This window comes from Branchiostoma lanceolatum, chromosome 13, assembly GCF_035083965.1.
Source record: "Branchiostoma lanceolatum isolate klBraLanc5 chromosome 13, klBraLanc5.hap2, whole genome shotgun sequence".
Lineage (NCBI taxonomy): Eukaryota > Metazoa > Chordata > Leptocardii > Amphioxiformes > Branchiostomatidae > Branchiostoma > Branchiostoma lanceolatum.
Window position 1 is genome coordinate 8,472,318 of NC_089734.1, and position 15,499 is coordinate 8,487,816.

Genomic DNA, 15,499 nt, shown 5'->3' on the forward strand with positions numbered 1-15,499 from the left:
TTCAATGTCATTAGTTGTGAGGAGTCGCCATTTTGGGGACGGCTTCCTGTGCAAGCTACTTTTCCTCTGAGTTGGCCTCCAAATACGGACTATTTCCGTGCCTTTTCTGGAAAGCTTGGAAACCCTCGAGCGCGCATGGATTTCCAGTGACAAGTGGGTAAGTTCCGTAGCATTTCTTTCAAAGGAGTCAGATCTTGAGAAGTTCAAACGAGATCATTTTCCAGCCCCCCACCCATCGCTTGTCTGAAGTTTAAACACACACACACACACATACACACACACACACACACACACACACACACACACACACACACACACACACACACACACACACACACACACACACACACACGCACACACACACACAGTTTTGAGGTGTATGTGATAAAACAGGCTTTCTTCTCAGTGATTTTGGCCCAAAACTTGTGTTTTTTAAGTCTCGGTAGACTGCTGGGGGAAGTAGTCCCAAGTGATGTGATCAGGTTGATTCTTGGAGACTGCAGGTCAAAGGTTATGTTTTCGTCTGCAGGTGGGTATTCTAAGATTTTAAGTCTTGCTAGTTATGTAATTGCAAATTGCGTTTTATTCTGTCATCTTCGCACTCGGCGTTGCCAAAGTGTCACCGCTGTAAATGTGAATAAAGTTCAAAGTTCAAGTTTAAAATGTCGTATGGAAATTGGCAGAAATGGGCTTTTGGACACATTAGGTGGTGGTCCGTCCTGTCAAGGTGAGTTTTGATGGATAGTTAGTCAAAGAGGTGAGATTTTGGCCTCCTTTTATTCTGGTTATTTATATAGAATCCCATAGTAGAACGTATTGGCAGTGCATGCACAGTAGCGGCTGGGTACGCTCGAGTTTCTGCCATCGTCATCGCCGTTCTGGAACGACTTATGATTACGTCACAAGTGCGTGCGTGCGCACATTGTTACGACCTGGCTACAGTAGTTTATCCTGAGTACCAACCTCCGTAGTGACCGCTGGCTCAAAAGAATTCGCTTGCTAACCACGGATTAGCAAGCGAATTCTTTTGAGCCAGCGGTCACTACGGAGGTTGGTACTCAGGCTAACAGTAGTTAACGCAACACATTTACACATACATCCACAGCGACACATAAGCAGAAGAAAGAGCTTGAAAGAAACATTTCGGACCCTGACTTTCAGATGTAGATGTGAGCGATTTGACCAACGAGAGAAGGAGAGAGCGTTCACTACAAGCACAAACGTGATCCTATCTTTACGACCAAGAAGAAGCGTGGACTTAGGCTATGCCGAAAGAAACCGTGAGTAGAAACGTTCTAGAAATGAAAATATCTTTATAAAGCAACGCAGCTATTTATGGTGAGTAGGATTTGCCAAAGGTGCGTTTTTGACGTATGATGCACCCCTCAGAAACATGCACAGCGTGGAAGTATTATTGGACAATAGAAGATAACTTTATGATAGCCTAATCTGTCTGGAACAGCAAGTGCGCTCTTCCGTCCAACCATGGAACGCGAACAGTGAAACATCGGCCGATGTCCTTGGTGCTGATCTCACTATCTACGCATGGCAACTTCTGCTGTGCTGTAACAAACAGCTAGATGGCGCTCTTACATTGTACCATTACGAAGTATTTCGCGTTGTGTGCGAGGTTTGGTTTTACTCTACCTCGTCTCTGAAAATATTGATGTAGCTGAGCTATATTGTATATGCCACATGTTAGACATGTGCATGTGTGCGTGTGTGTGTGTCTGGAGGACGGACCAAGAATGCCTGAGGGAGGGGGGTACAGCTTTTGCAACTTGTTGATCAGTGTAAAACGATTGCTAAACTCGCAGCCTGACTAAATTGCACTCCTAGCGGTCCGTCCGACTGACCTCACCTAGGAGCCAATTAGCCCCTGGCAGCGATGAATTGTGTAGAACAGTCTACTAAACGTGCAGCTTGGTTGACAGAGACATTACACACAACGCCGACGCAATGGTATGATTGCAATATTACTGTAGATGAACCAGTCATTCCATGACAATTCAAAACTGTTATAAAACCGTCAACGCACATGCACTCAGAGTGCTCCGAACGGAATTTATTGTCGTCCAAAATATTATTTTACTAGACAAATAGATTGTGTGCAGAGGACGGGGAATCTATAGTACCCATTTTGTGTGGAGTTGCAAATAACCTGCATTCATGGCCACGAGTTACGATCGTCCTAAATACAGACATGATAGACAGAGCGGTGTGTCTGTCGTCCTTTCACTGACTCAACTTGGCCTTGGAGATATATTTGTACGACCTACATTCCGTATCGTTCATTTCTCTAACCATCACATTTTCTGAATGTGGATAGTTTGTTGGGACATATGTCCACGACGGACATTTGACTATTAAGTAGTTGTATTGTACAGAACACAAAGTTTTGCATACATGAAATCCTACCTTTGCAAAATCTAAGTGTTTTGGTGTAGCATTAGACGTACACTCAGAGACCAACATTAGACAATGCCCCACTCTGATGTTAATCTTATAATATACACGTTGTTGAATATACAGATTATGTTCCTCCTATTCTAAGTTATATAACTTACGTTTTCAACTTTACTTGTCTATGGGCCAATGTTAGTGCAAAGTAACGCAATCGCGTATTCGTTATGGCCTTTTATGACCACCATAAACAAAGATAGCAGTTTGAGGTACCTACTCAGGGACGTGTTTGGTACACAACATTCCGTCTGTCCCGAAGGTCAAATTTATTATACATTCCCCTTGTCTATCATTAAGGGGGAGGGGGCGAGCACCTGTTGTTACTTGCTAGTTGTCAGTTGCCGGGCGGCAGTGCCCTCAGAGCCGCGTAACATTGGAGTGGGCGTGCTTTTTCAGGTAAGGCGTTTTCTAGCCTGAGTGCCATCCTGTTAAGTTCCGATTTTACCTTCACCGAACAGAACTTAACAGGATGACACTCAGGCAAGGCCTTTTCATGACGTTTCAACGAAATTTTGAATACCGTTTGTACATCAGTGTACACTTTATATACCGTAGCGCTGAGTTTGCAAAGCTGTTGAAGTATGTTGATTCCAAGATCATTTCGCTGTTTAAACCTAACATTTATCTCAGCGAGTGCTAAATGATATGTCGTGTTTTTATTAACACTAATTTATTAACCCGTCATGTGTAACATTCCGTGAGTGACATTTTAGTGATAAGTTAACTTTGACATGGCAGTATGAAAATAGCTGGTTGTATAAGCTGCCATACAGACATATCCGTCTAGATAGTCGACTCAGGATTTCCTTCTGACCCATTTCCGAAGACTTTGTTTTTTTTGCCAACTTCCAGCATGTGTAGTATTTCTCTCCCCCTTTGTTTTTAAATCCTTGTGTTGTATGCTTAAATCAATGAGGTAACCCATTTGCAGAAACCAATCCATAAATCCAGAATACATACAAAGGTATGTCACAAGAAGACAAACTGATGTAATTAGACACTATGTAGGTATTCATGAATGATTGACGGGGTCATGATATTGTCTGACCCCAGCGTCATGGCATGTATTGTTTACTATGTGTCCAAAGTGCCTGTCACCTCAAAAATACCATTGTCAGAACGAATATAACAATTATTTTATAGACACATGGTACTTATGGTGGCTACAGCTTGCAATTGTGGATATGGGCTGCACAAGAGAGAGGAATAATGATAAGTGGCCATGTAATAATAGGAACACACCCATGCACTGTCTGTATTTTGTAAAGCGCAGGTAAACCTTTGTAAACTCTTTACTTAGCTTCAGGGGCTACTTGACCCAATATGGTCACCTCCCCCCCCCCCCCCCCCCCAATGCTGTATTTTGAGAGGGATCTGTCTTCTTGTGTATTACGTTTAGCTTGTTATTTTCTTCTCTGTAGGTTCCCTTGTTTCTTGTAATACTTGTCAGAGATCTTTGCTTCACGAAAAACTCAAGGAACAGGAATATCAAAAATGGCTGCCTTGAGATCTGCAAATCCACGGCTTGATCGGTCGCCATGGGAACAAAAAGATCGTTCACATCCGGGATCTCAACTGACGTCACGAAAATCGTCCGATGAAGGAAAGGGGAAGGGGTCGAAGAGAGCATCACTGAGGAGAGTCAGTTCACATTTGTTAAACAACGGCCGTTTTGGTCCTAGAATGGACGAAATCTGTGTTATTGTCGACGAAAAACGATTTTATATACAAAAGAAAGTTCTCTCAGAGGGTAGTGAGTATTTTCGCGCGCTGTTGGCTTCAGGAATGAAGGAGAGTCAAAATAATCAGGTGCTGCTGCATGCAGTGTCATTGGCAGCTTTCCAAGTCATCCTGGAGTTTTTGATCTCAGAAAGCCTTTGCTGTGACGGGGTTTCGGTCGAAGAAGTCCTTGATACAGCAGTGTTTCTTCAAATGGAGGGTCTGCTGAGTTACATGACAAGAAACGTGACAATTGCCACTTGTGCTGCTTGTCTGAGAATCGCAGAAAAACATTTCATTCCATTCCTCGGCAACGCAGCGTATAGATTTATGACGAAGCATTACATCGATTTGTTGAAATCAGCAGAATTCGATAGGCTCCCGACGCTGCAAAAGAGACGACTGGCGACCTATAGACGCACTGCCGTTCCACCTGCTCCCTTCGAGCGGAGCCATTCCAGTCAGCAATGCCCCCTTGCGGAATATGACTCCACTGCGAAACAGTTTATGTGTGCGGTTGGAAATTACTCTGTGGCATCACCGAAAAGTCCTGACAATCCGCGCCCCCTACATGTTTTCAATCACTTGAAAGCCGGATGGCAAAACCTCTGCAAATCACCCGACGAACTCAGCACACATGGTTGTTCTATGTGCGTCATACACAACTTCTTGGTGATCTTAGGCGGATATACAAACGCGAAGAGGGACAGTCTCCAAACGGAGGCCTTTGTTTATGACCCCCTGTTCAACGCATGGTCGGCGTTCCAGCCTGTCCCCACACCGAGAGCTTTTTTAGGGCTGGCAGTGGTGGAGGATAATGATGTCATCTATGCAATAGGTATGTAAAGCAATTGTTAATAGCTATAGCTAGTATAAACGATGTGCAATTCTCTACCACTTGTACAACTAAAAGTAAAATACATCCACTTTGTTATGTTCCTTGGAAAGTAAAGGTATGTATCAAAATCACACCGTGTGTATGATATCCATTGTAATACAGTTCATATCTTTTGAGCCTTTGATTATGTGGACCGAAAAAAAGGAATATTTCTTGTCTAAAAGAGGATTATTCAATCTCAAAGGAGTGAACAACTCAGGGGAAATGTCTTTATTTCAGGTGGTTCCGTTGTAAAAATTGATTCCAGTAGACATCCGGCTCCCGAGCCGCTAGCCTGTGTTGAAGTGTACGACTTGAGAAAGGGGACATGGCGGGAGGGGCCCAGGTTACCTAAACCAATCGTTAGGTCGAACGCCGTCACTTGCAACAACACGGTTTACACCAACATCTCCTCACCGCAAAGTGACGTCATTTACAGGTCAGCATAATGCAACTGGGTTTAGATGCATAAAACATGTCTGTCCAGGGTTTTAACATTATTGCAGCTCAAGATGTTTTCAAATAAAGGCTTTTCAGTACCAAGGACAGATACACGCAACTTTTCTTCCAGCGCTCTCTGGTACATCTCGGACAAGGCATGCTGTCTTTTTGTTGTCATTGCTTGCATTGGAAGCTAAAAGTCACATTTATAATCAGCTTCCTTCCTATAAAATCTATGTGCTTCCTACGATTTGACCTGTGTCAAGTTTTATTTCTTGTTGTAGTCTCTCAACGGAGAGAAACAAGTGGGAGATGTTGACCGTTGTTCCCAGGATACGATTCGTAACCTCCATGACGTCATGGGGAGAGAAGCTGTTCGTGATTGGTCAGAGGGCACATGACTTCGAGGTCGACCCGATGTGCTTTGACCTTGGATCGGAGGAATGGACGACGCTGTTGTATCGTCTGCATGTCCCCCAGCCTCTTAGAATGGAGGAAACGCCGTGTTTTGACGATTTTACTGTAGTGTCGAATGACGAAGAGGGAAGTTATCTGTATATTCTGACTCAACATATGGCGCATAGATATAACGTTGCTGAGGAAAAGTGGGAAGATGTGGGCTTCCCTGGGTGTCCCGGGTCAGGGTCCTCCAAGGTTGTGACCTTGCAAATTCCGGTGTCAAAAATGGCGCGCTTTCGTCACTGACCTTTCGCCATCTATTTGAAGGTTTGAATGGTGGTTCTTAATAAGCTATTCGTTGCATATGCTACAATTTGCATTTACTTGTTGATGTAACGGGTTCCGTTAGTCGTTTAAGACCTTTTAAAAGACAATCCATGAATTGACGCCTATGTTTGGAAATATGTATTTTGACGAACAATATCACATAGATCAGGGAGCACAACTTTTACAGACAAATGAAGCATTCGCAGTGGTTTCGCCTTTTGTATCTCCTGTGATGTCACAGAGGTTCATGCTTCAGTCGAAAGTACGAAGACACCGGGTGTTACGTGTTATTTTACAGCGATTGTTTATCTCTTAAGAAGGACGGTAAAGTTTAGTTGACAAGGTCTGATTGTAATTGTCAATGAATCAACTAAATCATGTTTATTCGAAAGCATCAGAAATTAATGAAATAAGGTAACCATAAGACGGGTGCGTTTCTTTGGAACACTATCTAACGTTGAATCATTTTGTTGAGGAATAAAGACAGGAGGCACTTTGTCACTGGGGTCCATTTTTATTCTAAAAGCCTGCAGACAAGCAGCCATCAAAAGCATATTGTAATCATAGTAAAGATAAGAATGTTCGTATATGACAAAGATTGATTACTCTTGCTGGAACACACTGTTTTCTGTCAACTCCTGCAGGTTATGATCAGCTGCTTGTTTAACAAGTGTTTGTAATAATCGGTATTGATATTACAGGAAATCATAGGAAATTAGAAGCAATATAATCAACATTACAATGAATGAATGCGTAATAGAATAACATTTGTGTCTGGAGTATATAAATACAATGATGTAGTATCTCAAAAATCTCCATTTGCTGTTGAGGTTTTAGACATGCCTTCCAAGTTAATATCAGGTTCTCTTACCACAAAAAACATCATAAAATGTCTTTCCATATGCTTTTGACACAAGATGTTATCAATCATAAAGTCAGTGAAAACTGTAACATGTGTTTCAAACACCATCAACAAGAAAGGGGTATAAACACTTAGTTTCCTATATTGAATCCTAGATGCCATCTTAGCAAAATGCCACTTATCAGTTGTACGTTAGTAACACAGAATGAAATCAGATAATCAACTCTGCAATTGATGCATAATCACGCAAGACTTGAGTATCTGGAGTAGTATAGAAAAGGTTTCTCAATAATCTCCATTCACTGTTGAGGCCCTTCAAATGCCATACAGGTTGATATCAACTTCTCTGATAGTACGAACTGTGTACAGGGTGTTCCTTTACACACTTAACACAAGATGTCACCAAGGCTGTTACATGGTCAAGGGAAAACCCTGACATGTAGTTTAAATACCAACAACAACAAATGGGTCTAAACACGTAGTTTCCTATAGTTAAATTGTTTTATGTGTTTTAAAACTCAGGTTTTACAATTAGATCATTCTCACCATCTTAGCAAAAAGCCGCGCGCAATGCTCAACATCCAATCACCAGGATTAGTATAACGTACGAAGTCTAACTAGGGCCTTCAGTGCCGCATTGGGTGTTTTGAACGGCTCCATTCTGACATCGTGCACGATGTTACAGTGCAGAGCAAAAACATGTCCTATCCTCCCCACGGCCTTGCAAACTTATGCAGTAACTAATGCTATGTTCCTTTTGCTAAGCAGCCACTAATAGGACCCCATTTAGTCATGTCAGTACGAGAGAAGATTAGACCTTTGTTATGAACAATCGGGGTCATAATTGGTCGAACAGTCCCTTTGCGGTGACATTGTTATTGGGCACTCAATGTACTTTAGAACAAACCTATCTGGTTAAGATTATATCATAGCGTACTAATATATATGGTCTTTATGGGATTAAGGCCTTTGTAGTCTTTATGATTGGGATCTTATACTGACGTCAGGTATTCATAACAAAAAGCCAACCCTCCCTTATGAGTTCCCCCCTACAGCTGAAGAATGTAGTTTGGTCCTGTTGACACTGATCCGAATTTTGATACAAATGAACACACGAACTTGCAAATTTCTTCAATACCATTAAGGATGAGAAAATATTTTGAAAATGTTTTCAAAGTTTTTGACAAACGAAATCAATGGTCAGAAATAGTTAAAGAGATTGAATGATGTTAGGGACCTTTTCAATGTGAAGGGGTGGTTAATGCTTTTATTTTCCGGTACGGAAGTCAGCAGGGCGGATCATCATTTTGGACTTTTTGAGGTAAAGCTGGTAGGTGGAAGGTGAAAAGCCATACCACATTATTCCATAGCCACTGTACGAGGTACGGTCAGAAGGCCGGAGGTAGGGGCCATTCAGAGCGCTGTTGCCACAGCTACTGTACCACCAACCCCCAGAATTGTAATATCTGGCGGCACAATTGTCACCCCTGGTATCCTGGTCACGGTCTCCCGTACTGAACTTCATACCATTTTGGGCCGAAAGATTGTCTCTTGCGTTCCCACTGTAACTACTAATGCTCAGTTGGTACTTGCTCCAACTCGGAAGTAGGTGTATTTAGCATACCTTACATAGCCAGACCAGTCCACAAGCTCCACGTACAGTTCGTAAGTAGTCTGGGCAGTTAGCCTGTACATGTTTTGTAGTCCTAGCCAATGTTCCCCGCTAGCGGACCCAAACCCGTACGCGTAGTCATTAAACGGTCTGTTAAAGTGTAGAGTCCCGTCAAACCTCCTCTGTATAACTGTCCACCCACCCCCGTATGTAGTCATGTCACAGTACGCATAAAAAGAGCCTGAGTGAGCAGGCTGAATTCTGTACACACCGCTACGGATAGAGCCGAACATGTGCTGAGCGGCGTAAACCTCTGAACAATCATCAAAGTGAGGCTTGTACGCCCTACTTTGATAATCGTGCAGAGACTGACTTAACTCTCGCCGTTCGCTTTGGCCATCTGGGTCACTCGTGTCTTCTCCATCTGTCTCCTCTGCTGAATCACCCTGACTCTCTTCTGCTGTCATCTCTGTAAAAGTGAGAATAGATGTCATAATCTACATACTGACGAAAGCGACATGGATCACAGCAGTTTCTTAATCAGTAGTTGTAAGTCAGAAATTGTAAGGCCATTGATTTTGTTAGAAATCATAACAAGATTGTCAAAGCAGAAGTAACAGGAAGAGCAGTAAAGGGAATTAGCGTTTTCCAAACAAGCTCATTTGTTAAATCACGAATATTTTCCAGAATCTAATTAGCGTAAGCTAAAATGTAGATTTTGAGACTAACTCAGTTATGTTATATACTTACCGACTGGCTCGCAGGTGATGTTGCCATTGACGTCCATCTTCTTATGTGCCAGTTGACAGACGTCCTTCATGATCTCGTAGTCGTGGTCTTGGGGAGTGACTTTGACCGCTGAAATTGAATTGACACGAATGCCTTGTAATATACTGAAATCACTATATCAGCTGCCTTTGATGTGGTATATAGCAAATATTCAGAACGTTCCTGTGCAAAGTATGCTGATGGTCTGTGCGAATGGGAATATATTGCCCTGGTTGGTTTGGTTGCCACCTGTCCTTGCTCAACGAAACTCCGCAAGGGCACAGGGTCATATCAACAAAAGAAAGGTAGCTCGGCAAATGAGTAGATTCGCGATACTAGACTGATATTGCACTAATGTCTCAATAATCGAACAAAGGGACCCTGTTCAATTTGATTGCTGTAATTTGCATAAAAAGATCAGTCTTACCCATCAAAGCACAGCGTTGTTTCAGTTGACAAAGGGTTTCCGGCGTAGTCTCTGAAGGTTGGGCGGTGTCCACAGCCCTACTTAACTCTTGCCGCTGACCTTCTGGATCACTTGGGTCTTCCCGATCGATGTCGGACTCCCCTTCTGAATAACCCTGATTCTCCTCTACTGGCATTCCTGTAAAAATGAGAACAAAGTTTTAAAAAGCCACAATTTACGAACGATTTCGAATTCGTCAAAAATCGTACCAAGGTTATCAGAGCACAAGTTACAAGTTTTACGATGTCTACAGCACCAGTGGCTGTCTGAGATTGATTGAAACCTATGGAGTATTGCGTCTTCGCAACCCAGGACACAACGGAGTCTTATGTAAGAGAACAGTCCACACGTGCGCTACATGATATAAATGAAGGCAAAGAACAGGTTGTATAACCAGACTAACCTTCATCGTTCTCTCCATCACCTGCCGGGTCACTCATCTTATTTTCTTCAAAGTTGAAGAGACCTCGCAGACTGTCCACAAGGTTCTCTGTCTGATCTGCGCGGGAGGTAAGGATAGGGTGGTGGTAAAACATCATTATGTACATCTTATACTGATAAATCGAGAACATGGCATATTTTCACGATCAGTTAGATATTCCAGCTACGTATATATACATTGATCTGATATTGATCCAATAGCTGTTTAATTTTCTGAGTAATGCTATATATGTCCTGCATGGTCATTCAATAGAGCTTTAAACGCTATCTGGTGATCAGCTAAAATGAACCAAACTAAGTCAAGATACCCCTACGTGTATGACTACAAACTAAAACAAAAGTTACCAAACATGTTCCTACCTGGATCCCCACAATCACCATCGTCAGGCATCAGCCCTGCCTGGACTGCAAGGGTACAGATGCGCTTCTTGGAGTCCAAGTCTGTATCCTGGTCCTTCATAGTTTCTGTCAAGAAAATTAGGAATTTGATTCCCGTACCACTAATGATACCTTGTCACCGGGGAAAATAGAGACACTAGGTTTGTATTGCCTGATCCTTACAGGTTTCTTGTAATCTTTAAATCTGTGCATAAAAGACACTTACCCAGTACAGTGCAGCTCTTCTTCAGTTGACAGGCAGTGCTGTTGGGCTTCCCATCTGAAGCGGCGACTTGGTTGAAATAATGTAATAACAGAGAAATATTTTAATTTGATGAATGATATCACTTAGTAGTGAAATCGTTTACTGTACATAGACATTGGATATAAGTAGACCACCTGGCCAACAAACTGACAAGTTAATGAATTTTCTGTTGATGATCAATGCAAACAAAAAGACCTACAAAAACACGGAATGTTGCTTGTTAACATACATTAAGCACCTAAGCTAGGTACAACAAAAGTCAATAGTAAATCGGTGTCAGCCGCGTAAAATGTTGCATGAAAATTTAAGGGGAGCATTCAAAATCTTTCCAAGATTCAAGTGAATTCACAACGAAATATTCCGAGGAAGACGACACTAACCAGGTACAATCTATCTTAAGTTCGAATGTACAAAGCAAAGTTCGAATTCACATAGCAGGAGAACTGTGGAAGCCGGAGCGATAAGATAGGTAAAAGCTTAATAAGGAACATGAGAAAGTTTTTGCGCGAGACAAACACCTATGGAAACTTACCAATGGCGATGACAAGCACGAACAGCACCTTCCAAACAACGCTTGCTGGACGAGGAGCCATCATTTATCGATAACTGTAGAGTGAACAATGCGGGAACAGGTTAAATCTAGCTCTTTTGTAGAAACAAGAAGAGAAGTGCACATTCTTGTATCTTGACACAGTAACAACGTTTCTCTAACAATCTGCAATTACGCAGGTTTACTGGCAGTACCGGGCAAACGAGTCTCCGGAGGTAGATCTTTCGAGGGTCAGTCCGCAGGTAGCTAGTCACTCAACCAAGCTAGGCAAGCATCATATCAGTCAATTCAACAACAATTTAGAAAATACCAAATAGGTGAAGACTTATAACATAAACAGGACATCGCGCAACTGTGCCTTCATGAAAATCGCAAAATTTCGCACAGTTTGGTCGTCAGGGCGTACGCGTTTACAAGTTAAAGTACTTAAGCCCCCGGCGTCGCTTCATCGTCAACTGGATTCGTGTTACCCCTGCAAATTGACTTTATAATGGGAATATCATTCAAAACGTACAAGTATGACCAAAAAGACAGCAGAACACACAAGATTTGTTTTTTGTCGATGAAATTCGTTGAGCGCTTCAGATCGGCCTCAGCGACGGCGCCAGCGTGCAGCGGGTCCAGTGAGAGGGGGGCTTCAGCAGCCACACGCGGCTGGGAACGTGGGAGACTTGGTCGTGCGTCAGCCTGGCAAGGTGGCGCGTCGGGCCATCGGGAGAGTAGCATCGCAGCTCAGTCGGCGATCGGGCGGGTGGCCGGTGGCCTCGTCATCCGGCGAGCTCAAGTCAGACGACATGGTATCGGGGCTCAGAAATGGCGCTTTTATTGGGCGGGTTCGTCCGCTCGCAAGCGGCAACACTCAGCCTCCCACGAGTGTTGTTGCCTGCTAAAGCTCCCCTCTCACTGGACCCGCGGCACGCTGGCGGCGTCGCTGCGTCCTTAATTGGATTTGTGTTACCCTCACTTCATAAAGGGAATATCATTCAAAACGTACAAGTATGACCAAAAAGACAACACAACACACAAAGTTTAAAAAGATTCTTTATTTGTCGATGAATTTCGTTGAGTGCTCTGTCAATTCGATCGGCCTCAGCCAGAAACTTGAAGTAAGTAGAAACCAGTTCTCCTTAAAACGAAGAAGGTATAAACTTCCTTGGTAAAAAACCTGAAAGTTTTGTAGTTGGTAGTTCTTTTGCGGCTCCGCGGAAAAAAAACACGCCGCGCAGTGGGATTTACCTTGCACCCTGTAGTTATCGTATTGTTGCCATTTTTTCGAGTGGACATAATGGCATACCGTGTTGTACGCTGGTAGTTTTAGTGAAAGTGAAAAGTCTTCTCAAGTACAATACATTGACAAGGATAAGTTTTATTTCGTCATCATGAAAGGCGCGCGAAGCGACAACTTGGGGCATTAATCAACATTCAGTATTGAAGCCACATTACAAATCTTTCACCCTTCTACGGAATGAAATTTTTTGTGGCAAGAAAGATGTAGAAACGCTAAAATCCATTATGGAAGCATTGAAAGGAGCCCAACGTCGTTACTGCGCCAAAAAGTAAAGCGATAAGAGGAGAGAGCTGAAATAAATCCTTTTCGGATTTGACGTGCGGCGTGCGATCGTAGCTCGTACTTCACGCATTCTTACCCTGTCTCCAACTTTTAAAATGGGCAAAACTGCAATGAAATACAACGAAAAAATCTTACGCAAGTTAACTTAAGACATCCCTGGCAAACTAGCAGGATATTATAAGCAACTCACCGTTAAAAGCTGTCGGCCCGGCTGTTGGATGAGAGGGATGCGCTTCAAACGGTGGCTGTTCCTGCAGATGTCTTCTCTGTCTAAAGTTCTCTCCCGAAGAAGTGCGAAGTATAGCGCTGACATTGTCATTTATACAGTGGACAGCCACTGAGGCGTCTCACGTTTGGCTAGATATAACATGTGTCGTGTAGTTTTTGTTAGTGACTTTGACATAATCTGGGGGAAACTTTGTTTCAAATTTATTACCTGTCTTACAGTCTCACCACCTGTTAATTTGCCGCTGTTCCACCAGACTTAACACACCCAATGTCATGAATAATTCATGAAAACTGGCACGGGTATTTGTCGTTGTCAAACATTACTCCTTTTTCGACGTACAGCTTTACTAACCGAACTTGTCCCCTATGATTTCTCCTCTGCGAGTTTAGTCTCTATCTTATCTTATGGTTCAAGCTGAAATTACAATGTCAATTGTCACGCCAACTGTGGATCTGAATAAACCCACTCATTGACTTGGCTGACAAGATGCTAGTAGAAAGGAATAGTAAAGACGAGGAATAATTAAGAGAATCAAAGGCTTTTTCAAAATCTAAGAATGATAAAGCTCCAGTTTTCTTTACTGTTCAGCATAAAATATTATGTTATTTATAATTGTTTTCTTTGTTCAGTGAATTGTCATTTGATGTATGCTGTTTTAATTTGGTTTATAAGTTTTGGAAGTACCTTTTTGTTATCAGGGTTGGCGTTCTTGAAAAGATGATAGTGGCAACGTCACCATGCTTTAGATTAAAGCTGAGTTGACAATCTTTTGTCTTGTCACAGCATGGTGTGTCGTCAGCTGCATAGCAACCTTCCTTGTTTATATAGGTTTTTGCCTAACAACCTTCCTCTACTTTGTTTACATAAAAAAACCGAGCAATGCACGTCGTGCAGTTACTTGTCCGTGTCCGTCTTCAGGTCTTTGTTTGTGACTTTGATGCCATCTGGCGGAAAGTCTTTTTAAAATTACTGTCTGTCTTACAGAGTCACCACCTGTTAAGTTCCACCAGACTTAACACTCTAATGTCATGAATGATTCATGAAAACTGGCACGGGCATTTGTCGTTGTCAAACATTACTCATTTTCCGACGTACAGCTTTTCTAACCGAATTTGTCCCCTTTGATTTCTTCTCCGCGAGTTTAGTTTCTATCTTATGGTTCAAGCTGACATCACAATGTAAATTGCCAGGCAAACTGTGGATCTGAATACACCTACTCATTGACTCTGCTGGCAAGATACTAGTAGAAAGGAATAGTAAAGATTAGGGATAATCTACAGAATCAAGGTCCAGTTATTATCTCATGTTTAGCATGAAATATCATGTTATTATGTTTCGCCAACGAAACATATTGTTTTTGTAAGGTTTCTTCTTCTTCTTCTCCTTCTTCTTCTCCTTCTTCTTCTCCTTCTTCTCCTGTCAAATCTTCAAATCGCTTCTTCTCGGTCGTCCGTTGACCAAATTAGCTGAAATTTGGTATGCAGGTAGAGTACGTGTATACCCCTAGACCCTTTTTAAATTTTTTTGATATAAGTTTTGAAAATGATTTTATGGAGGTTTTTTGGTCATTTTCAGACAAAAGTCGCACATGATGGCCTCCAGTGCCGTGGTGTTGAAACCTGAGGACCTGAAATTTGGTTTAGTTGTGCATTGGATATTTACCCAAAGGACCCCATTATTTTTTTTGGCATACACTACTTCAAAATGATTTATTTTGCAAGTTTTTGATGCAATTTTTGGTTATTTTCTGTCCGGGCCAGCAAGAACTAGGTCATACTGTAACATAAGCCCTCCTACACTAATCCCCTGTCAGGGACTTAAAACCAAGCAGATGTCAGGGGGTACCTCTACTAATGGTATTACAGAAAGTTATATGTACCTTATGTTACATGGTACAGATGTTATATTTGAGATGTAGGTACCTATAGGAAAGGTGACTACACCTGACAATTACTTATGCTAATGAGGACCTAATTCGCATAATGTATGCATAAAGTTGTATGTCCCTTACGGTAAATGCTGCGGATGTCATCTTTGCGATGAAGGTACCTTTAGGAAAGGCGAACACACCTGGCCATAAATTATGCTAATGAGGACCTCATTTACATGATTTATGCGTAAACTTGTGATTC

General features: G+C 42.3%; 2 long non-coding RNA genes across 2 annotated transcripts in view; both read left to right on the forward strand.

Moving 5' to 3' along the window:
* LOC136446750 (uncharacterized) overlaps positions 1 to 15,499 on the forward strand; it is a 72,088-nt gene continuing 56,589 nt past the window's right edge. The window contains exon 1 of the long non-coding RNA XR_010757646.1: positions 1 to 157. This is a non-coding gene — a long non-coding RNA (uncharacterized lncRNA). The remainder of the gene's footprint in view (positions 158 to 15,499) is intronic.
* LOC136447867 (uncharacterized) lies at positions 3,899 to 6,724 on the forward strand. The gene is made up of 3 exons (XR_010757787.1): positions 3,899 to 5,020; positions 5,300 to 5,498; positions 5,785 to 6,724. It is a non-coding gene; the product is annotated as an uncharacterized lncRNA (long non-coding RNA).